Here is a 24332-nt window from a genome sequence, read left to right as displayed (position 1 = left end):
AGTAGTTTTACATCAAAATCAATGGCCGCCTGAACCCCGAGGGCGCATGCTTCGTACTCGGCCATATTGTTGGTACAATCAAAACCTAGCCTAGCCGTGAAAGGAATACATTGATCATCCGGGGATACCAGGATTTCCCCTACTCCGTGGCCCAAAGCATTAGATGCCCCATCGAAGCAAACAATCCATTTGTCTATGTCCTCGTGCGTCCGCTTCTCTTCGAACATGACCATGATATCTTCATCTGGGAACTCGGGGTGCATCGGCCGATAATCCTGGAGGGGTTGCTGGGCCAAATAATCCGCTAAGGCACTTCCCTTTACCGCCTTTTGGGTGACGTAAACAATATCGAATTCAGATAATAGTACCTGCCACCTAGCGATTCGTCCCGTGAGGGCCGGTTTCTCAAAGATGTATTTCACGGGATCCATTTTGGAAATAAGCCACGTGGTACGGCTGAGCATGTACTGCCTAAGCTGATGTGATGCCCATACTAGAGCACAACACGTCTTTTCCAGCATTGAGTAATTCATCTCACATGCGGTAAACTTCTTGCTTAGATAGTAGATGGCTTGCTCCTTTTTCCCAGAATCATCGTGCTGACCCAACACGCACCCCATAGACTCGTCCAACACGGTCATGTACAGGAAAAGAGGTCTTCCTGTTACAGGTAGCATGAGCACCGGGGGGTTTGCGAGACTCTGTTTGATCTTCTCGAAGGCCTCTTGGCAGTCACTGTTCCACAGGACCACCTGGTTCTTACGTAATAGCTTGAAAATGGGCTCACAGGTAGGGGTGAGTTGCGAGATAAATCTCGCGATATAATTCAACCTGCCCAAGAACCCCCGAACCTGCTTCTCCGTGCATGGTTCCGGCATTTCAAGGATGGCCTTCACTTTCTCAGGTTCTATCTCTATCCCTTTCTGACTTACGATAAATCCTAGCAACTTCCCCGACTTTACCCCGAAGGTGCATTTGGTTGGGTTTAGTTTTAGTTGGTATTTCCGCAACCTTCCAAATAGCTTACGCAGATTGACAAGGTGTTCGTCCTCAGTTCGAGACTTGGCAATCATGTCATCTACGTAGACCTCTATTTCCTTATGCATCATATCATGGAACAACGCCACCATGGCACGCTGATAGGTTGCCCCAGCATTTTTCTGCCCGAAGGCCATCACTTTATAGCATAACGTCCCCCATAGGGTGATGAAAGTGGTCTTCTCAACATCTTCGGGTGCCATCTTTATTTGATTATACCCCGAGAAACCATCCATAAATGAGAAAAGGGCGAACTTGGCTGTATTATCTACCAATATATCAATGTGTGGCAGGGGAAAATTGTCTTTAGGACTGGCTCGGTTCAAGTCACGGTAGTCTACACACATTCGAACCTTGCCGTCCTTTTTCGGGACTGTGACAATGTTGGCCACCCACTCTGGGTACCGAGCTACAGCTAAGAACCCTGCATCAAATTGCTTCCTTACTTTTTCTTTAATTTTTAAAGACATCTCGGGTCTCATTCTTCGTAACTTTTGCTTAACCAGGGAAGACCCAGGATTCAAAGGCAACTTATGCTGCACAATGTCGGAATCCAGACTGGGCATGTCTTGATATGACCATGCAAAGACATCTTGATACTCTTCAAGAGGGGTTATCAAGCCTTGGCGGATAGGCGCGGTCATACCGGTTCCTACCTTTACTTCTTTCTTTTCCTCCGTGGTCCCCAAGTTTACCAATTCGGTTTCTTCTTGGTGAGGCTTCATTTCACGTTCTTCCTGAGCAACCAACCTCTCCAACTTTGGTGAAAGGACGTCCCCTTCCTCTTCCTCGTTTATCGTTTGGCTTATATCTCGATCGAAATCGATTGTCAAACCCTCGTTGTTAGGATCCTCAAAGAATCGACCCTCATATCTATACCAAACAAGACAAAACATGCAAAATGATATGAGAAAAGGTGGAATTGCAAGAACAGATGAAACAAGATCTCTTTGTTTTATTTAATAAGGTAGGTTTCACAAAACAAAAGAGAAAGGAAATTTATAGGCTCTAATTACATTGAATCAGCGGTATAGACTTCCGACTGGCTTATCACGCGCCAGTTCGCCACTTGCGAATCGGGATGGCATGGTTGCACAAAACTTGGCGGGTCTTGAGGGAACTCCTCTTCTACTGCGGCCACCTCCTCCTCGGACACCGTTTCGGCACTGGTGAAACACTGGCTAATACGGCCAGGCCATACCCTATCCGCCCGAAGTCTTGACGGCACATTCCTCCTCCCCGGCATCCCGGGTTCATACCCTAATCCATATTTGTATGGATTTCCCTTGATGTCGACCACGTCAGCATTTCCGAGGCCATCCTTGCCTAGACCCATTCCGGGCTCAAATCCGTTCCTGAGCATAACACGTGCCACCATTATGGCCGCGTTGGAGAGACAAGGTAGCAACGGACTTGGTTCCACAGAGGCGCAGCTCACCACCTCGAAGGATTGGAAAGCCATTTCCAATGATTCTTCCGCCGCTTCTACGTATGGGGCGGAGGAGGGGCAGCTCACTAACATATCCTCTTCACCCGACACTATCACTAAAAGTCCACCCACTGCGAACTTCAATTTCTGGTGAAGCGTTGAAGGGACCACTCCTAGGGCATGAATCCAAGGTCTTCCCAAGAGGCAGCTATAGGCGGGATTTATATCCATTACTTGAAACACCACATTGCAAGTGTGGGGGCCTATCTGAATAGGAATGTCGATTTCCCTCATCACTTCCCGCCGAGTACCATCAAAGGCTCGCACCACCATCGAGCTCGGTTTTAAACGTGACGCACTAAAAGGAAGCTTTTCCAAAGTGGTCTTCGGCATTACATTTAAACTCGATCCATTGTCGATAAGCACCTTTGCGACAACATGGTCCATACACTTTACCGACACATGAAGAGCCTTGTTGTGTCCTCTCCCCTCTACGGGAATCTCTTCTTCCGCAAATGTGATATAATTGTTGGTGGTTATATGATTAACGATGCCTTCAAAACCCTCCATTGAGATATCATGGGCTACATGGGCATCATTGAGGACTTTTATCAATAGCGTACGATGAGGCTCGGAGTTTATGAGCAGTTCAAGCAACGAGATCCTTGCTGGAGTTTTATTCAGTTGCTCGACTACCTTAAACTCACTTTTTTGGATGAGGCGAAGGAACTCATGGGCCTCTTCCAAAGTCACTGTCTTTCCTTGAAGACCTTCTTTCTTTTCAGCCCCTCTTACCATTGGAGGATCTACTTCTTTCGAGGGGGTGGCTACGTCTGTGGGCTCTTGGACCATGGGCGCTTTCCCCTTGATGGGCAACTCCGTCGGGTGAGGGGAAGCGAACACCCGACCACTGTGGGTTACGCCACTGAGGCCGGTGATGTTGGCCACCTTAGCTGACAGGGAGTCAACTTCGGTTGCAACTCTTTCGCTGAACGCGGGAGGGGTATACTTCCACGGAACGGCCTTATTACTTTGATATGCAAATGGCGTTGGCTTGGGCGCTGTCCGGGGGTATATGGGTGTGGAGCCGGTCCCTTTCCTAGTAAAACATATCACTAGGGCCTTGGGGATTAGAGGAACCTTCTTCTCTTCCGACTGCATGCAAATTTGTGGTTCTTCCCTCCCTCCTATGGACACTTCAAGCTGCCCGCAATCCATGAGCTGCTGAAGCAATTCTTCTACCGCGGGACAGGTTTCCATGTCGTGCGACTCTCTGAGGTGAAACAAACATTCGTCCCTTTCGCCTCCGCCACGGGAGACCATACATGCCGCTTGCATCGATTGGTAGATAAAACGTCTGGAAGTAGCCACCTCTCCAAATCTCCTTGCCCGCGATGGCCCACCCTCTTGGATGGCGTTTACGCTAGCCTTTCCATGACTAGCTAGCGGGTTAGTTTTAACATTTGGGCCTTCCTCTTGAAACGATAGCCAGCCGGCACTGATTAGGTGCTGCACTTTATACTTGAACAGGCGGCAGGAGTCAATGTTGTGTCCGGGAGCTCCACTATGGTACTCACATTTGGCACCCGGGTCATACCACTTGGGGTAGGGTAGCTGGAAGACCCTCCCGGGTATGGCTACCACCAAATGATTCTCCAATAATGAAGGCCATAATTCGGAGTATGCCATAGGAATAAAAGAGAAGTTATCTTTCGGGAGTGGGCTCTATGCATTATTATAGCTCGTGCCGGGGGCCGTATTGTTGACTGGCTGGGGCGTGGCTGGAGCTGTGCGTTGGGCCGGCGTTCTCTCTGCCGCGGGCGGTCCTTTTACTTGAGTCGGGAGGGAACTCCCGGCTCGGATTGAAAAATTTGGGGGATTGGGCTGGTATGAGCTTTGGATATTTTGGGGATCGGTGCTTTCATCCACCTTTTGGATATTTTTCCTCGCGCCCACTACTGGGGCTCTTCTATTGTTGTTGGGGGCCACATTGGAAGCATATTCGAACTTGCCTTTTCGTAGTCCGGATTCAATCCTTTCTCCGGCGAAGACGAGATCCGCAAAGTTAGCTGGCATGTAGCCTATCAGCTTTTCATAGTAGAACGTGGGTAACGTATCTACCATAATTGTGATCATCTCCCTCTCCGTCATGGGCGGTACGACTTGGGCTGCAAGATCTCTCCATCTTTGGGCATATTCCTTAATGGACTCATGCTCTCGCTTAGTCATACTCTGAAGCTGGTTCCGATCGGGAGCCATATCCGTATTGTACTGGTACTGCCTAATGAAGGCAGTTGCCAAGTCCTTCCATGATCGGATCTGGGAAGCTTCCAGATTGGTATACCATGCTACAGCTGCTCCGGCCAAGCTGTCTTGAAAGAAATGGACCAACAACTTTTCGTCCGCAGAATACGCCCCCATCTTTCGGCAATACATCTGGAGATGCCCTTTTGGACATGTCGTCCCTTTGTACTTATCAAAGTCTGGTACTTTGAACTTAGGAGGGATGAAGATGTTGGGCACGAGACATAAATCCGCTAAATCCGAGAATGGGTAATTGCCGAGGCCCTCGACTGCTCTTAACCTTTCTTCAAGCGCCTCAATCTTTCCCTTATCTTCCGCGAAGGGAACAGATTCTTTTACGGGTGTGGGTGAAGCCGGGACATGACGGACTATGTTTGGTTGGGGTAGTTCATGGGGGGATGGATCTTTGAGGTGGAGCAGGGGGCCGAGATGGGTATCTCCTTCCTTATCGTCTTGCTCGGGATAGTCGTCATAAGGTGGGAGTTGCCCCTCGAAGGTAGGGGCTTGGCTTAAATCTTCCGGGGCGGCACAGGGAGCGAAGTCCGGAGGCAAGCCATAGGGGTAAGCTTGCGGGCTATACCTTCGGCCAAACACTGTCGTGTTTCTGTCTCGACCCAGATTTAAGGCGGGCTGCAGCACCGGCTCTGCTTCCCTAACTGTACTGGAGGCGGTTGTCGTGGCTTTATCCTCTATAGTTTTCTGGAGTTTTAACATGACCTCCAAGATGGAAGCCATTTGATCTTTTAAGGCCGATAGATCAGCCTTCATCTGTTCCTGCACGCCCTCTTCATTATCCATTTTTTTGGATCGAGTGTTATAGGGGTGCCTTTGTGCTTTCTTAGTTATGATGAAATTCCTAAAGAAATAAACAACGGTGAGTATGCCACCAAAACATGAATATGCAAATGAATGATCGGAGCACTTGGATCCACCCCAAGGTTTTTTAGATAACGTGATGAGTTCAGAACTTCTCATTTTATAAAAAGAACAAAGCTTTCATCTAGCCAAGATTATACAAAGGTGTTACAAGAGAACCTAACGGTTTCTAATTATATGGGCCATTAAATCTATCATGTGTTGACAGTAATTGATTAGCCCATGAATCTCCTCGGGAGCCGTACACACTTCGGCCATGGCTTTTGCTTTGGCTAATAGACGCGGGAGGTCTTGACTTCCATTCAAGGTCAAGGCGAACCTATCCATCCACATAGTCGCTTCTTGATGCAATGCATTAATCACCCTCCCTTTTGCTTCTTTTTCGGCGTACACTTGTGCAAAATCCTCCGCTAGCTTTTGTTTATGGGTCACAGACTGGTTCAACTCTTCCTTGTATTGCCCTATGATAGCTAGCATGCTTTGCTCCGTGGCTTCCAAGTGTTGAGCCTAACTCCTCTTGGACCTTGCGCACGCAGCTAACTCTGCTTTTAAGATCATGCCATGCACCCGTGACCGGTCTCTTTCCTCTCTTCGGAGTTTGAGCTCATTGTTGCTACCCCACAATGCTCCTCGGAATTTATTTCGGCCATGTTCCTCCTTGCGGGCCCTTTTGGTTTCTTGTTCAAGGGCTCTTGCAGTGGCCGCATTTTCCTCTTGTAACTCGGTGCACTCTTTCCGGATGTGTGTAGCGGCTGATTTGAACTTCTCCTTGGCGAGTCTCGCCTTCCCTAGCTCTAATTTTAGAGCTTGGACTTCTTCATCTTCCTCCGGAGCTTCGAAGTTCTCCTCATTGATAACTTTCAATTTGGAGAGCCAATCTAACCCTCGCGTGTGAACTCTTAGCCATCCATGATAACCACCGATGACGCCATTTTGGATGCCTCTAAGCTCTTTGTCTTTCCTCAACGGACTTCTCCACGCCTTGTGGACTCTTTGTATCACCTTGATACTTTGCGCGCCTAGATCCCTCACAAGGAAAGGCGAGAGACTTTCTTCTGTTGGCGCTCCCCTCATGGGGTACCCTAGCTGTCTTATGGCAAGTGCGGGATTATAATTAATACAACCCCTAGTCCCTATCAATGGAACATTAGGGTAGTCCCCACACGAGAAAAGAACTCCTTCCTTGCCTTCCTTCCAACAAGGAAACCAATTGATTGCGTTGCCTCCTATCCCAGCCAAATGTTGGTCCCAATCGACTCTTCCTTTTTCGGCGCATGAGCGATAACTTTGAAGCGGACACGGGTGTCTTGTGTCTTGTTGGAATAGGTGTGAAACCAACCACACACAGAGAGCGGGTAAACAACAGACAATCCGTGCACTGTTTTTCTCACACCTCCGGTCAAAGGTGTCAAACAAATCTGCCAAGATAGCCACCACTGGACTCTCCTTGCTATGGTGATATGCGAGGAAAGTGTCAATGGCGGCTAAGTCCACCAAACCATCAACGTTCGGAAAGAGGACAACCCCAAAAATCAACAAAGCTAATATATCCGCAAACGGGCCCCACTTCTCTTGGCTCGCCATATCCCTTACCTTGCCTTCCAAGTATTTCTGAGGCAGGCCCACTACGCCGTTCCGAGTTTGCTTCATGCGATCCATCTCTTTTGCCGAATCTCCAACCACAGCTGCAATCTTGCTCAAGGAGGGAAGAAACCCGGAGAAAAGATACGGTTTTCTCCCCCCAAGAGGGCATCCTAATATTTCCTCAAACTCTTCAATAGTCGGTACCATTAGGAAGTCCCCAAATGAAACACCTCAACGGCTGGTCATAGTATTGGGCGAGGGATACGACAGCTTCCGTAAATACCTCCGCTGCAGTCAAATCTAGAATCTTCCCGTACACTTTGCGGAAGGCTTGCCTTTGGAGAGGTCCCATCAATCGTCCCAATTCCTTAAGGCAGGTGACATCTAGACTTTTAACCTTGACTTGATAAAACCTTTTGCCGTTTTGATTTTTCCCCATCATTTACCTAAAAAAGGGGTGGATCAAGACTCCGACATGAATGATGCAACGCGTATGCATGAAACGGAAAGAAAACAACGCAAATGGGTAATTCACACATACGAGACCGCAGAGATCCAATCTTAATGCTACGTTTAGGGCATGATGGCGCCTCAACATAGTATTAAAAAGGTTACACATTACTCTGAAGAAACCAAACATCACTAGCAAAACTATAAACTAGTGCTATTTATCAAAAGATGCATGAGAACAAATGGCACGGAGCGTGTTTACTCTTTGCCCCTATTTTGGGAACCTATAGGACAATATCTAGGGGTCTCTAATAACTACTCCCCAACAATTCATAACTCACACGACTATTTTCTAGAGGTATCATCACTCAAGATAATAATATTGTGGCGGTATGGAATACCAGCGACAACACATTATAAAGAGAGAAAGCTCTAGATGAGGTTTCACTATTATCAAGCAAGTCGGAGACCTAGCATGATGATAGATTCACCTCCACTCCTTAAATTCCCATGAACCCGGGTGTAGGGCCCCCTTTTTTACTCAAACCCGTGGGTGCTTAGAATGCAGTGTAAAGAATGTGAAATAGACAACAGTTATTTATATTTTACACAGTTCAACAAATGCACACACGAAGTTTCACAAATCCACAATTCCTTAAAATAGGCCTAACTCACAAAAATAGTCCCAAGTGGAGTCGCCAACTGTCGCAACGTGCCCTTTTGCGGGCGAGCGAGGCGAGGCTCATGGGTGCGCTTTCCAAAAGAGGAAAGATGCGCGGATTCGCCACCAACGTTTATTTGTGGGAAATGTCGGAAAAACCGGAGGAAACCGGTCAAAATGAAAATTCTAAGTTCTGGAGTTGTATTTACGTTTAAGGAAGGTATTAGCACCTCTCACGTTTGTCTCAAAGGACAACAACCTATTTTTTAGAATTGTGGAAATTGTATTGCCTTAACTTTTATTTCTTTTTATTTTTTTGAGGTCGACAAAAGCGGGGCTTTTGCTCCTACGTACCCTCCTTTGGGGAGGAAATCAGACCTACGTAGTTCTTTCTTAAGAGTGAATCAAGCGATTCTTTTTACTTGAATTTGTGATCATTTTTAAGGCGTTGGACCTTAAAAATGATCCTTTTTACTTGGTAAGAAACTGAAATGATAAACTTTTAAACCCTATTTTTTGTGGACGAGCTTGACTAGGCGAGTTGATTTTAGCCTTAGTTTCACTTTAGTTATTAGTCAATCGAATTAAGAATGAGAAATCCCAAAGAGAAAACGTCCGATTGATTTTTTCGTTTCATTTTACTAGAAGATATTTTTTATTATTATATTATTATTTTACCTCTTTTTTTATTTCCAATGTGGTTACGGCACGACCGAACGGTCGGAATTCATTTTAACTGAAATTAACGGATGATACAATTCAAATGATCGGTGGAAATTTATTTTATTTTTTGATTAGGCGAGAAATGACTTAAATAAATGACTGAAGCACGTCAAAAGGGGGTATAGAAAGTGAATGAAAACGAGAATAAAAATACATGAAACAAAATGCGGACCACCACGGGTACATAGAATGAATTGAAAAGCTCGATTTGGGGCACTTACCAGTTGAAGACTCAAGAAAACGAAGAACGAACGATGAATGTCGAAGAACGGTTGAAAATCTTCGCGTAATTACTCACGGAAACATTACAGAAACGTTACGAAAGCGCCTCGGCTTGGATTTTCTTCACGGAAACAATTTTCCTCAGCAATTTCGAGAGAATAAGAAGTGCCAAGAAGGCTGACCCCTTCCCTCTTCACTCCTCCCCCTATTTATAGCAAAATAGGGGAGGAGCTTGCCACCCAGCTCGCCCAGGCGAGCAAGGTTGCTTCCTCCAGAGGCAACAACCTTCTGGAGGAAGAATTTGGAAGGCCCAAGTGGGCCTGATTGCTATTTGTACCCCCCTTTTTACTAAATCCACCCCTTTACCTTTTTTGGTAATTCTTTTTCCGTAACGTTACGAAACTTTACGAATTTCGTAACGATACTTATTTTCCTTCCGCAAGGTTACGAATCCTTACGGATTATGTATTTACTCTTTTTTAGCTTTCGAAGAAGTTACGAAAACTCATGGATTGCGAAAAACACCTCCTTTCGATTTTCGTCACATTACGGAATTTTCACGGATCGCGTAAGCCTGCTTCCTTTTGATTTTCGGCACATCTCGGGACTTCACATATTGTGCAACAAAGGGTGCCAAGTATCTCGAAGCGGTCAATCAAAGGTTGTACATCATCAAATAATAATCCCCGGACGAAATTAGGGTATGGCAGTATGCAAGACATGAGTTTTCATACATGTCTTTAAATTCAAAGTGAGTGCCCTCCAATAGATGGAGCAAGATGAACTTGTGGGCATTGGACAAAAAGTCTTTGGAGCCTTGTTTGTGGATGATACTTTATTGACCATCTGATGAAAAATCTTCACCTTGCTCAATAGAGTGTCATACTTCCTTGGCATGTTGGTCCAATTGGGTCCCCACAGAGAGTGCCCAACATGGTCTTCGAGTTCGTTGACCCAGTTGATCATAAACTTTGTTCCCTATTGCTCACATCCAATAGCTTGGGCAATCGTTTCAGCAGTTAGCTTCACGAGTATTCAAAGAACCTTACCAGCGAAGTAACCTCCGATGACTTCAATGTGGTAAACTTTGGTTGTTCTCTAGAACTCGTGGATAAGTTTCAGCACCACCACCTTGGGGTCCTCAAAGAAATAGTAGATGTTGCACAACATTAGGTGTTCTTTGATGACATATCCTGCATTTTCCAAAGAGTCAATATCAAAGAAGTGTTCGATATGAACTTTGGGTTCTTTGTACTCCAAACATACTTCTACAGAAATGATGGACACTAGTGTAGGTTTATCAATTTTGTAGCTTCGCCTTCTTTGGATGAAGCAAATGGTGGATTGTTCTTGAAGCTAAGTTCACCTTGGGTGATTTGGGTTGGGTTCTGTTACTTGGCCATTGATAAGGTTTTTGGAAGTTTCTGAAAGATGGAGAAGGTTTTGTGTGCAAACGTTTCTGAGGGAGATAGAATGTAGAGAGTTTGCAGAATGTTGATAGTGAAAGATCGAGGTGATTTATGATGGTGATAGTTAAGTGTTTGGGGTGAAGAGAGAGAAAATATGGGGGGAAGTTGAAATGAAGTGGGTTTTTTCAAAAAAAAAAAAAAACTGACCCACTTTAAATGGCTCAACACAAAAACACTCAAAATGTTGTGTTTCATTAAGCCTGCGTCCAATGGTCACAGTCCATATGTTGGACACATATGTGTAGTGCACATGTACTTTCTAAGCTCATTGGACGATAGGTCCTTTGGACGCTTAGTGGTGTGTTGAGACCTTCCACATAGATTTGAAACTTCATTCCACAAGGAACATGGAAAGCCTTTTTCTTAATGAGATTAACCTGTCCTCGTAAGGGATTTTGTAAATAAATCAGCTAGCTGATCTTTTGTGGATACAAACTATAATTCCACAATACCCTTCAAAACGTGATCCCTTATGAAATTATTTTTTATCTCCATATGTTTGGCATGTGAATGTATGATAGGATTTTTAGAAAGATCTATGGAAGTAGTATTACCACAAAGGATAAGAATGTTACTCTCAAACATGTTGTAGTCCTCAAGCTGATGCTTGATCCACAAGAGTTGAGAACAACAAATTGCAATTGATATATACTTTGTCTCTACTATTGATAGAGCTATTGTTCCTTGTTTCTTGATTGTCCAAGAAACTAAACATCCACCAATGAAGTGATAGCCTCCACAAGTGTTTTTTAGTTATACTCTATGTTTAGCAAATTCCGCATCACAATAACCAAGAAACCTATATTTTTTTTCTCTCTTGAAGCTTAGACCAAGGTTAGGAGTTCCAATCAAATATCTAAGTATATGTTTAACAACAGATAGATGAACTTCCCTTGGTTCCTTTTGGAATCTAGCAGAGACATACATTGAACATAATGTTAAGTCTGGACGTAGTTAGATACAAAAGAGATCCTATCATCCCTCTGTATGTTTTTTTGTCCACCTTCTTTGATTCATCATCCAATCCAAGTACAGTGGTTGGATGCATGGGAGTTTTCATATGCTTTGCTTTGTCCATCTTAAACTTTTTCAGGAGTTCCTTCATGTACTTGGTTTGATGTATGTATACGCCTTTGTTTGCTTGCTTGATTTGAAGTCCAAGGATGAATTTCAATTCTTCCATCACACTCATTTCAAACTTTACCTGCATAAGCTTGGAAAAATCCTCGCATAGATTCATTAGTAGCACCAATATGATATCGTCCGCATATATCTGGATGATTATGAATTGATTTCCATAATCTTTGTGAAATATAGTAATATCTACCTTTCCTCTGATGAAACCATTTTCACTTAAAAAAGAACTTAATTTTTCATACCAAGCTTGAGGAGCTTGCTTTGAACCATACAAAGCTTTATTAAGTTTAAAAACATGATTAAGGTAGATAAAACTCTCAAACCCAAGGGGTTGTTCCACATAGAATTCTTCCTTAATAAGACCATTGAGGAACACACTTTTTAAATCGATTTGATGCAACATCATACCATGATGGGTAGTAAAGAATAGTAAAATGCGTGTTGCCTTCATTCGAGTAACAAGAGAATTCAATATAATCTATACCTTCCTATTGGGAGTGACCTTTGGCCACAAGCTTAACCTTGTTCCTAACAACTTTACCTATCTATACAACTTGTTTTTGAACATCCACTTTCTCCAACAACAGATTTGTCATTGGGGATTTCTAAAAACTTCCAGACATCAATTTTTTTGAAATTGGACCAATTCTTTTTGCATGGCTTTGACCCAATACTCATCAAACATAACATCATCTATGTGTTCTGGCTCAATCTCAGATAGTAGCACTCTATGATTGAGAGAGTTCCTTATCTAGACTTTATCCATAGGATCACCAATGATATGAGACTCTGGATAATGTTTTCTTAGCAAGCATCTAGTTAGTTCTCTGGCTTCTTTAGGTTGATCGTCCACTGATGTGTTAGATGCAAGCTCATCTTGATTGGACGCAGAAGCAAACTTGATGATATTTTCTATTCTCATTTCTGCAAAAGACTCATCCAGCTATGACATTGCAATGTCGGGCTTGTTGTCATTAAATCTTACATGAATTGTCTCTTCCATAATCATGGCTCTAGAGTTGTACACTTTATATGCCTTGGATGATTCAGAGTATCCAACTAAGATTCTATAATCACATTTGGAGTCAAACTTTCCAAGGCTATCCTTGGTGTTTAAGATGAAACACTGATATCCAAATGGGTGGAAGTAAGAAATGTTGGACTTTCATCCCTTCGACAATTCATAGGGAGTCTTCTTTAAGATAGACCTTACATAAATCTTGTTATGTAAATAACAAGCAGTGTTTACTGCTTCAATCCAGAAGTGTTTGGGAGTTGAGTGATCGTTAAGCATTCTTCTTGTCATTTCCTGAAGAGATCTATTTTTCCTCTCAACAACTCCCTTCTGTTGTGGTGTTCTTAGAGTGAAAAACTTATGGTTAATGTCATTCTCTTCACAGAATTTTTCAAAAAGATCATTTTCATACTCTCCACGTGATCACTTTTGATTGAAGAGATACAAATGTCCTTTTCATTTTGAATCTTTTTACAGAATTTATAAAAGGTATCAAAAGACTCATCTATGTGGGTTAGCAACCTTACCCATGTCCATCTGGTGTAATCGTCCACTATGACCATACCATATCTATGTTCAAAGAGGGATGTAGTTCTGGTTGATCCAAACAAGTCAAGGTGTAGGAGCTCTAAAGGCCTAGAAGTGGAAACAACATTTTTGGCTTTAAAAGAACATTTTACTTGTTTCCCTTTTTGGTAAGCTTCACAAATAGAATCATCTAGATATGATAACTTTGGAAGTCCTTTTACGAGACTATGCTTTTAAAGCTTTGAGATTAATCTCAAACTAGCATGACTAAGCTTCTTATGCCATACCCAATGATGCTCTTGGACTAAGAGTAAGCCCGACACCTTTTGACTAAATAGATCACCAAGTTTAATCATATACAAATTTCCTTATCTCTTATCAGAGAAGAGTGAAGAGTTGTCCTTGTTTTGGACGACACATATATCCTTGTTAAAGGTGACATTGTATCCACAGTCACACAATTGTCTTATGCTCAGCATAATATGCTTCAACCCTTTAACACGTAAAACATTATTTATAGGAGAATAGGAAGGAATGCATACTTTACCTATACCAATTATCAGACCTTTCCGATTCCCTTCAAAAGTGGCCACCCCACCAGACATAGGGCTTACAGATTGGAACATAGACTTTTTGCCTGTCATGTGTTGTAAGCAGCCACTATCTAGGTACCAAGCTTGGTGTTTCTTTCCTGCTATCAAGGAGGTTTGCAACAGGAATTATTTTGTTCTTAGGTACCCAAATCTTTTTGGGTCCATTTTCTTTGTTAGCATGTGGGTGCTAGTAAGCATTGGATGGACCCTTTGATGGGTTGCCCTTTTTAGGGAGTCCTTGAACTTATGAGTCTCATGACCTACTTTTCCAAAGAAAATAACAAACGATGACTTCTTCACCATGTATGATCTTTTTGCCTTTGAAACCATGGCCAAATTTGTCTTTGGGGTTTCTTTGCACCTTAATAATTTTGTTAAGAGCTTCATGACCACCAATAAACTTGCCTAGTTTATCTCTCAAGGTTTCTATTTCCTCATAGAGTTTTACAATCTCAAATGTTGTTCCTTCAAGACCTCACATCCCTTAGGCATATAGTTTAGCTTAGAAGACATTTTTTTGTAATGCTGACATTTCGTCCAAAGATTTGAGTTTTTCCTTTTAATCTTATCAAGTTCATCATTAGCAAGGGTGCATTCTTTTTGAAGTAAGAGTTTTTGTTCAAGCATTTCCTTACGTCCTTCTTCTGTATCTTCAAGAGCTATGGTTAAGGATTTGACCCTTTCTTCCTAGTCTTGAAAATCCTTAAGAAGATTTTTCCGTCCATTGGATACCTTTTTGTCCATCAGTACTTTGACTACATCACAAACAGAGGCATCTTGTACACTACCAGGCAAGTTGGTTTCCAGGACAAAATCAACTATGTGAATTTGATGAGCTTTCTTGAGATCGTCATGCTCCCTTTCAAGATGTTTGAAAATGTTTATTTAATTTTCTATAAGCATTATAGATGCGAGTAAAGGCAGATAAGAGTTTATTGTATCCTTTAATTAAGTCTTCTATGGATTCGAATATTACCTCTTCACCATCAGAGTTGACAGTGTCCTCAAGTTGAGAGTCCTCATTTTCCGAACTCATATCCAATGTTGGTTCTACCTTACTGGTGGGCACATCAACCATCAGACATAGGTTGGCTTCTTCCTTATTGTCTTCGTCAGATGAGGAATCATCCAGGTCCTCCTAAGTGCTCATGAGGCTCTTGTTTTTGGACTTAAGAATTTCTTCTTTTTATCCTTTGGCTTTTCAAGATCAAGATATTCTGACTTGAAGCGTTAGTTTCTTACACTCATAGCAGATGATTAGACTTTTCTCTTTCTTGTGGAAGGATCTTTTGAATGATCCATTAAACCTGATCAGACTTAGCTCATCATCAAAGTCGTCATCATCGGATTCTTCTTCGAAAGCATCATTCGCGACAAAGGCTTTGAACGAATACTCTTTGGATGCAGAGTTGCATTTTAGTCTTTGAACCTTAATGGCTAATGATTTCCTTTTCTTTGTTCTTTTATCTTGAGCAAGCTTTTGCTCATGGAATTTAAGGATTCCAACGAGCTCTTCAAAAGCCATCGAATCAAGATTCTTGATGGCTCTTAGTGTTGTAACCTGGGGTATCCACTTTTTAGATAAACTTCATAAGATTTTATCAATGTGATCATAATTATCATAATGTCTACCTATAGAGCGAAGCTCATTTAGAATGGTTGGAAGCATCTAAACATGGTTTGGATATCTTTTCCCTCTTCTATACTGAAGAGTTCATACTTACGTATCAGAAGGCTCAACTTGTTACATTTTTCCTTAGAGGACCTAGCATAGGTAATGGCTAAGGTGTTCCACATCTGTTTGGTGCTTCTGAAGCTGTGAACTTTGAAATACTCTTCTTGAGATAGAGTGCATAACAGAGCATTTCTTGCTTGAGAGTTGAGAAGAAATCTAGACGTATGTTCATCTCTCCATCAGTCCCTAGGGATCTCATTTGTTTGAGCATCTAAAGGAATGTGATTGCCTTTTTCTATAACGTCCTACATATCAATGTGAGTGGATTCAAAGAAGGAAATCATTCTTCCTTCCAATAGTTGTAGTTGACTCCCTTGAACATAGGGGACTTATTCACTGTATGTCCTTCTTCCATCGTTTCAGGAGTTTTCTTTCCTCTGCTAAATGTTAAGAGCTCAACCTAAAGGCTAAGCTTCGATACCAACTAAAGTACCCGAAACACACTAAAAGGGAAGGGGGGTTGAATAGTGTGATGGATAAAAACTTATTCTTTCAAAAACTATTAAAAGTTTTTCTCAAACAGATATCAATGGACGAAGGGTTTCATCTAAGGGGTTCGAAATTACTTTGTGCTTAGAAAACCAATTCACAAACTTGGATATGATAGTGTAAAAATGACTTAAAGAAAAGGACTAGTTATTTAAAAGCAATAATGAAAACACAAAGGTTTTATACTGGTTCACCTCAACTTTTGGGCTACGTCCAGTTCTCATTCAAATCTTGAAGGGTTCCATTAATCAAATCTTTGATTACAATCAAGTATTCTCTATGTCACTTTTGGCTACAACCGGTACTCTCTAGGCCACTCCTGACACTACACTTAATCTCCCTTTAAGATTAATACCCTAGTATTCTTTGTCACTAAGTCACTCTTGGCTTTCACAAACAATATATGTTTAATAGAAAATGTATTCTAATCACTCAAAAAGTGTTTACACAAAAAGCTTGAATAAAATGAAACTTGCTAACTTAGCAAAGCTAAGATTCACTTAATTTGTTCAAGTTTCCTTTGTCCAGTGGACTGACAGCATTACAAGACTTGTTCATTTTGTCTAAGAATATTCTCTTTTCATTTGACTTCTTTAACATGAACATATTCAAGCTTTATATAAGCTTCAGAGCTTCAATCCATTGAGAAATCCCAACTAGCCGTTGTTTAATAGCTTTGGCGCTTGACACGAGGTCTCTACTGTGTAAAGAGAGAGTAGGGACCACAAACACTTTCTGCAACCTATCTTCAAAGAAGTACAGTTTGCTAATGTCGCCTAGTGCTCAAAGCTGATTTTCAGTATACAGATCGAAAGACACATTAACAACATCAGATAAAAGGAATTAAGAATGTCAAGATAAGACAATTTAAATCTTCCCTTTTATGCGCTTTGGCACGAGTTTCTTACTAGACATATGGGCGTTACTTTCTTGTGATTGTTTTTAGTTCTTGAGAATCGAGTAATTGTTCCATTGCTTTCGTATTATGAGTCAAGTGCAAAAACACTTGTCTTCTTAGGGCTAGATGCAGAAGCAGTATCGTCCAGTGACTGATACTTTGTCTATCGTCTAGAGCCTTTTTGTTCATGTTTTTCTACTTGTATCTCATAGAGATAAATAGATGTGTAGCTTAAGCATGAGAGGTAAGTACATAAAATTTATACTTTGTTAACATCAAAACCTTAGGGATTTAATTGTTTGGTACAGTCCAATGTGACTTGGACGCATCCAGATTCAACAAGAGACACCAAATATGTCCTTTCAAGTACCTCTATTCAACCGAGGTGCCACGTCCACAAAACTTATTCTCCAAGAGTCTACTCCCATCACCATGGCCTGCTGACCAATGAATCATATTTTAATCTCATCGGCCATTTCTTGGATAATTTCTTCCTACGCTTAGTCTGTTTCCCTCTCAATCATGTAATGGACGACCAATTTTTAGAACTTAGTCTCTTTGTGCTCACACACTCGAGATTGCGGGATTGTGTACCCTCTCGTCCTTTCGATTGTAGGATGAACAACCACTTTATAGAACTTAGTCTCTATGTGTTCACACACTCGAGACTATGTAACCCCTCCTCCCATAGTCGTAGACGAACAACCACTTTTTAGAACTTATTCTCTTTGTGCTTACGCACTCAAGACTACAAGGTTGTGTACACCCTCAATCCCTTCTCCTCAGTTGTTTAATGGATGATCACTTTCACGCTTAGTCTCTTTGTTCTTACACACTCGAGACTACGAGACTGTGTACCCCCTTGGTCCCTTCCCCTTGGTCGTTTAATGGATGACTACTTTCACGCTTAGCACTTCATGTTGATGCACTCAAGATTGTGGGGTTGCGTACCCCTTAAGTTTCTTCAATCGGTCTTCATTATTGAACTTGATAGGGCTCTCATTGTTTACAACCCTTAGGTACCAACCGAGTCTCTTATTATATTTCTCAAAATAAACCGAGTCTCTTATTATATTTCTCAAAATAGAGTATGTATTGATAATTTAAAATAGTTTTACACTTTTATTGAATAGTAACTCATATATGAAATAACGTGCGATTAGCTCTGTGTTTGTCTTTCAGACGTACTGAATTTGGATCCGTTCAGTAATGAAAACATACTCACCCATATAGGCAAACAGTCCCGATATCAAAGTTAAGATAAAAGTAAGATTTAATTGATTTTCAGTTCTTGTAGTTTAATTTACGTGTAATTTTAAATTCTAATTACTTTTAATTAGTTTTTATTATTTTTAATTGTTAAATTAAATTAGATATCCTCAAACTCTGTGTCATAATTAATGAAAATATAATAGAGTTATGATGTGATACTAGTTTGAATAAATTGATAAAAAAAAGTATAAAATATTTAAATAAAAACAAAAATTAAAAATTAATTTCGAAAATTAGAAATTTTAAAAGAAATATTTGAATATTTTATATATTTTTGCTTAATACTACGTTATAATTTCATTATATTTTTTTTGTTATTTATTATATAAAATGTAGGATGAGAAACTTAATTTCAGTACTTAAAATTTTATAAAAACTGAATTTAAAAAAATTGAATTAAAGAGATCAAAATCATGTATAAACTAATTTAATTAAATTTAAGAGTAAATGATGATTTTGTTATAAGAAGTTGAATTGTAGCAAAAATTATAGTTTCGATGGATGACTAATCTTTCATATGTTTTGTTGTATTATTATTATGCTAAGGATTTCTACAGCTAGCTTGGAATTTTAATAATTTAATACTATTTAACCTAGAACCAGAAAAAATATATAAAAAAAAAAAACAGAGAAACGTTTAATCTGATTTCGAATTAATTTATCAACTCTCCTTTGTATAAATTTGTGTATTTTATCTAATCACGAAGACATTTTGTTAGGGTGTGGCTCCTTTGTAGTGAACAATTCACTTTAGAAATTAAAGTAAGCAATTTCAATCAAAAATGATAAAAATCAGAGATAAAATATCAATCCTTAATTATTTTCATCAATAACAGGGATTATTTATTTTATCCTTACTCGTTTTAGGGATGTCAAATCTTTTTTTTTTTTATTACACTCTCTATCTTGTTATATATAATTTCATCATTATTTAGCACTTATTTCTACATTCTTCAATTTTTAACTATTTCAAAATTTATTTTTACATCAATATCTTGTTTTCACTCAAATCTCGATTTTAATTACGTTTAATTTTTCGTTTCAAAATTTAATTACTATACTCTTCAATTATCATTTTAATTTACCCTTTTCTCATTTTTTTTATACAACTTGTTCATTTAAATTAATTATTTACGTATATATTTTTCACTACCTTTATTTATAAATTTGTCGTTACTTAAATCAACTAGTACTTATATAATTCACAAAGTAGTTACTACTATTTTATGTACCCAAAATAAAAAGTAGTTACTAATATCTTATCAATGGATAGTTATTTTAAACGGCATATACTTAGTTCTTCATAAATAAGATTAAATTCAAGTCTCATACAAGAAAAGAATCTCCACTTAAAGAATTATTCTCATCATGCGACACATAGTTGGGCTTGCAAATATTACTTTCTCCGGAGAACATGTGTGAGGTAGACAAAAGAAGAGAAAACTACTTGCTATATATTTTTATCATAAGTAGTTGAAGGCATTTGTTTTCCCCATTTGTTTCTCTTGATTTCCACGGGGCAATGACGTGGGTGTGAGTAGGATGGAGAGTTCCGCAAAGCAAACGCTCAAGCTCAACCAATACATTCTATATTTTAATCTTGTATGGTTCACAATTTAGGTTATTATACACTATTAAAAAAAATTGAAAGTAATAGAATACAAGAAGAGTCCTCTAACACCAAACCCTGACAAAAGCACGTGGGAGAGACATTCCATGAGTCAGTACTGCTGGGGAAGCTTAGCACACAGAGTTTGTAGCCCAGGCCAGGGTGAGGGTGTTGACTGGGCCAACATTAACGGCACCGTTTGATCGAATATTTTGGATGTGTTTGATTAAATGTGTTTGGATGAATTTTTTTAAAATTAATTTTAAGTGAAATTAATTTTGATTAAAATTTAATGATGTAATTTATATTTAAATATTTTTATTAGAGTTAAGTTAGGAGAATGAATATAATTCAATATAAATTTTTAATTGAACGCAAAAATTATTTAAAATACTATCAACGTCAGCTTAAGTCTATTACACTACATCATGCTTATAGAAAAATATCAAATACGTTGATCAAAATTATAATCAAGTTTAATTAATTCTAAACTCATGTTTAGTGGTTCCGAACATGAAACCAAAAAAAACTCTTAACACTAGATTAAATAGACACATGTATTCACGTTTATTTTACGGTAAAAAAAAAAAGAGTAAAAAGTCAAAAGTTTTTAATTGACCAGTTTAATTATAAATCAAAAACACTTTTTCTTGCTACTTGCTCTGTTATCTTTGGCAAGCCACGTGATGTACCTCGTCCCACCTCGTTCCATTGTCTAGGTTCAGTGTGCATCGTATCTTTTACCAAGATTGGAGATTTTTCTCTGCGCCTTGTTTTGTTGCCCTCAACTCATTAACTAGACCCACCCACGTCGTTACATCATCCTCAAAAATTAACCTTACTCGGAGATTTTGACAAGCTCTAAATTGAAGAAATAACTAACTTGGTCATAAATTGTATCATTAGAAACAGTATGACTGCATTTATATCATCGAAAATGAATCAAAATTTTACCATGAGTCAGAAAGACACTAGAGCCAAAGCCTATTTGATTGCTTTTGTAACTACCAAATTCCGGGGAACTCTTTTGTAAAAGTGTGACAAGTCATTGAAGTTAGTTGGTCATTATTTTCCCGTAATAGTTGAGCTCCTCCGTGCGATGAGATTGGCGACCGCAAAATCACTTCGATGTTTAATAGTATGTTTCGATAACACACAAGAATTAATTTTATTCTACAAAATTATGGTGATACCATGAAAAAGTAGAAATAACTATTTATTGTTTTGTCTTCACCATAAAAATTTAATTAATTCTTTCATCATGAATCTAATTCAAACACATTAAGTAAGAAAGTGATTAATGAGAGTTAAAAACTAAAATTAAAATTGAGTTTAAACTTGCAATATACCCCATTTATTTATAACATAGGAGTTTATGAGCTAGTGGGATAGATAATTACTTATCAGTTATGAATTGAAGAGGGTTATAGATGGTGTACCTATAACCTATCAATCATTAAGGATAAGATATATATTGTGATACGTTTGGTTATGCTGACCTTATTTTCTCGCATAATACACATTGAATGGTCCATACGTTATTGATCGGAATGTATTTGCTATGATTTCTTTTAAAAAAACATTCCCACAAAAATAACATCTCCAAGGATGTCTTTTAACTTTTAAACTGTGATGGTTTTAAACCACTTTTAAATATGATTTTGAATTGTCTTTGAAACTACCGTTATTGAAAGTCAAGACTTTCAACGACGGTTTCATGAATAACCATATTAGTAAAGAGTATTTTTCTAAGGCGATTTTTATTTAAAAAATCATCTTAAAAAGGTATCCTTCTAAGACGGTTCTTAGAAAAACCGTCTTAAAAGGATACTCTAATTAAAAACGTCTTAGAAGACTGTCCTTCTAAGACAGTTTTTATCAGGGAACCATCTCAGAAAGATATTGTTTTAAGATGATTCTTAGTTAAAAATCGTCTTAGAATATATACCTTCTAAGGCAATTATTTAAATAACCGTCTTAGAATATTCTATTTAAAAAAAATAAAAAACAAAATAATTTACAAAAACAGAAAAAAAAAGGCAAGCAAACTAATTAGTATCTTACCTACAAAATTATTTGTATTTACATATGATCATACAAAGTCCCAAAGAATAATAATAACAATAATCAAACAAATTAATTTATATTTACATATGATGATACAAAGTCTCAAATAATAATAATAACAATAATTAAATTATTTAAAGAAACATAATAATATAAAAGTATTTAAAAAAGCATGGAGGACCTAGAGAAAAAAAAAATCCATACCAGATAACTTCTTGGTTTCATTCTCTGAGAGTGTTGGCACCAAATGCATTTAAGTTCTTTACTATGGATTCTTGGGCTTCAAGGTAGCTAAGTAAGCACAAATCAAAAGAAAAACATATTAGGCAATATATAGCAACACAACTTGCTAAATATATTGACATTCAATATCATAATTGACCATCCTTTGTATTCTTTAAATTCTACACAATTACAAAATTATAAATAAATAATATGTTCTAGTTAGTAATAGAATTTTCATTTTGGTTGATATGAAAATGTTTGAAGTATAACATAATTTTGTGCCTTCAAGCCCACCTCGACTAGAATAGAAAAGCCCATCTATGTGTAAGTTTTCTATATAGTGAGTTATAAAGCTACTAAAAGAAATAACCACACATAATTTTTTTTTATCAAAAGTGAATTGATATTGTTTCAAGAACATTGGTGCCTCATGTTGAAGCTTCATACTCCACATATTTTGTTCCTGATTGAGTCATATATACCATATAGTAGGTGCCTAAAAAAAATCAGTAGTTACCTCTTAAAGAATCCATAGCCCCATGACCAAGGTGTCGGCCTGTACTTTCTTCACAACACAACATATTACATTCTTGGCATGTCCTACACCAACCACATATAGTAGACACCATCTAGAATGTTGTCCCCTTCATTGATTTAACGTCATTCAATTTGGTTGCCTGAAAAACAATTCATAAAGTGATATCAAAAAATCGAAATCATAAGCAATTTAACATTATTTAGACATCTTTAACTGATATCAAAATATTCAAGAAATAAAAGAAATCCTAGATCGAGAAACATAAATGACAGAGAATGAATACCTTTGCCAATCCAAAATCTGCAAGCTTGACCGATCCACTTGCATCCACCAATATATTTTCACATTTAATATCCCTTAAATTGGAGAAATGCAATTAGAATATATTTACAATGATTGCTTCATCCCAATTACATAACTGATACAGGAATGCAAAAAATAGGAAGTGAAATTAATCATAAGCTTTAACCCAAAGAAAAAACTCTTCTCATTAAAATATCCAAAACTGAAAGTTCCCTCATGTAACCATTCAACCTGACCTTAGTAAATTGATTTTCCTTTTTAATCATTTGAATTTGAAACTCAAATTAACTCACAGCTGGAAGAAACTAATACACCATCCACAAATACTAGACTTTTAGTATTGAAAGATAGTGGTTTACGACATGAAAATAATAACAATGACAATAATTGGATATCTTTTTCTCCCCTTGGATTCCTCTGTTCACCTCACTCCTCAACTCTCTTCTTTGGCCAAATAAATAAAATGCATTTCAAACAATGAAAATGAAGCAACATTTATCCAAAAAAGAAAAAGAATGTGGCCAAATAACAAGAAGAAAATAAAATAAATCCACAAGTTATTTACAAAAAATTATTGCAATTACGAGACAATATGCAAAAGTGAAAGTTCCTTTAAAGCAAGGAAAGCAAGAACCATAGAACTGTTGTCAACATTGTTCTAAAAGACTGGAGTACTAAACCATACCATAAGATTCAAGACTAGGATTACCACGGAAAAGCAGAAGTCCTAAATACATAAAGGAAAATGAAACAGGATTGAAAAATAAAATAAAATTTGGAGTCACCTGTGAACCACATTTTGGTCATGAAGATACTTCAAATCATGCAGAATCTGTCTCATATAGAAAGATACTTGGGAATCTCGAAGAGTATACTTCTAATATAGGCTTCTAAGGGAACCTTTGTTACAAGCTCAAGAAAGATATACAACTTTGATTGATCTCGCATAAACATTGAGCAAAGTGTAAAGTACAAATCTCATTTTGAATAATGAACTTACTCTGATGCAAAAGTATAGACCTATTTTATAAGAAAAACTTTATTAAGAAGCATAGTATTAGGATTTAGGGATTAGGTGTATTTTAACTTAAATAAAAAAGTCTTACAAAAAAGTCCTACCATGGTTGCGGCGCTTCTTCCTCTTCCGCAATGTTGAAGCATCGTTCG

General features: G+C 38.8%; 1 long non-coding RNA gene across 1 annotated transcript; it reads right to left on the bottom strand.

Annotated features, from left to right (window-relative positions):
• Positions 1-22213: 22213 nt before the first annotated feature.
• On the bottom strand, positions 22214-23807 carry LOC114411498. The gene is made up of 3 exons (XR_003666469.1): positions 23146-23807; positions 22842-23001; positions 22214-22390 (listed from the first exon to the last, which is right to left on the bottom strand). It is a non-coding gene; the product is annotated as an uncharacterized LOC114411498 (long non-coding RNA).
• Positions 23808-24332: the final 525 nt, after the last annotated feature.

This window comes from Glycine soja, chromosome 5, assembly GCF_004193775.1.
Source record: "Glycine soja cultivar W05 chromosome 5, ASM419377v2, whole genome shotgun sequence".
Taxonomy (NCBI): Eukaryota; Viridiplantae; Streptophyta; class Magnoliopsida; order Fabales; family Fabaceae; genus Glycine; species Glycine soja.
Note: the sequence above shows the minus strand (reverse complement) of the source record. Positions and strands in the feature narration are given on the sequence as shown.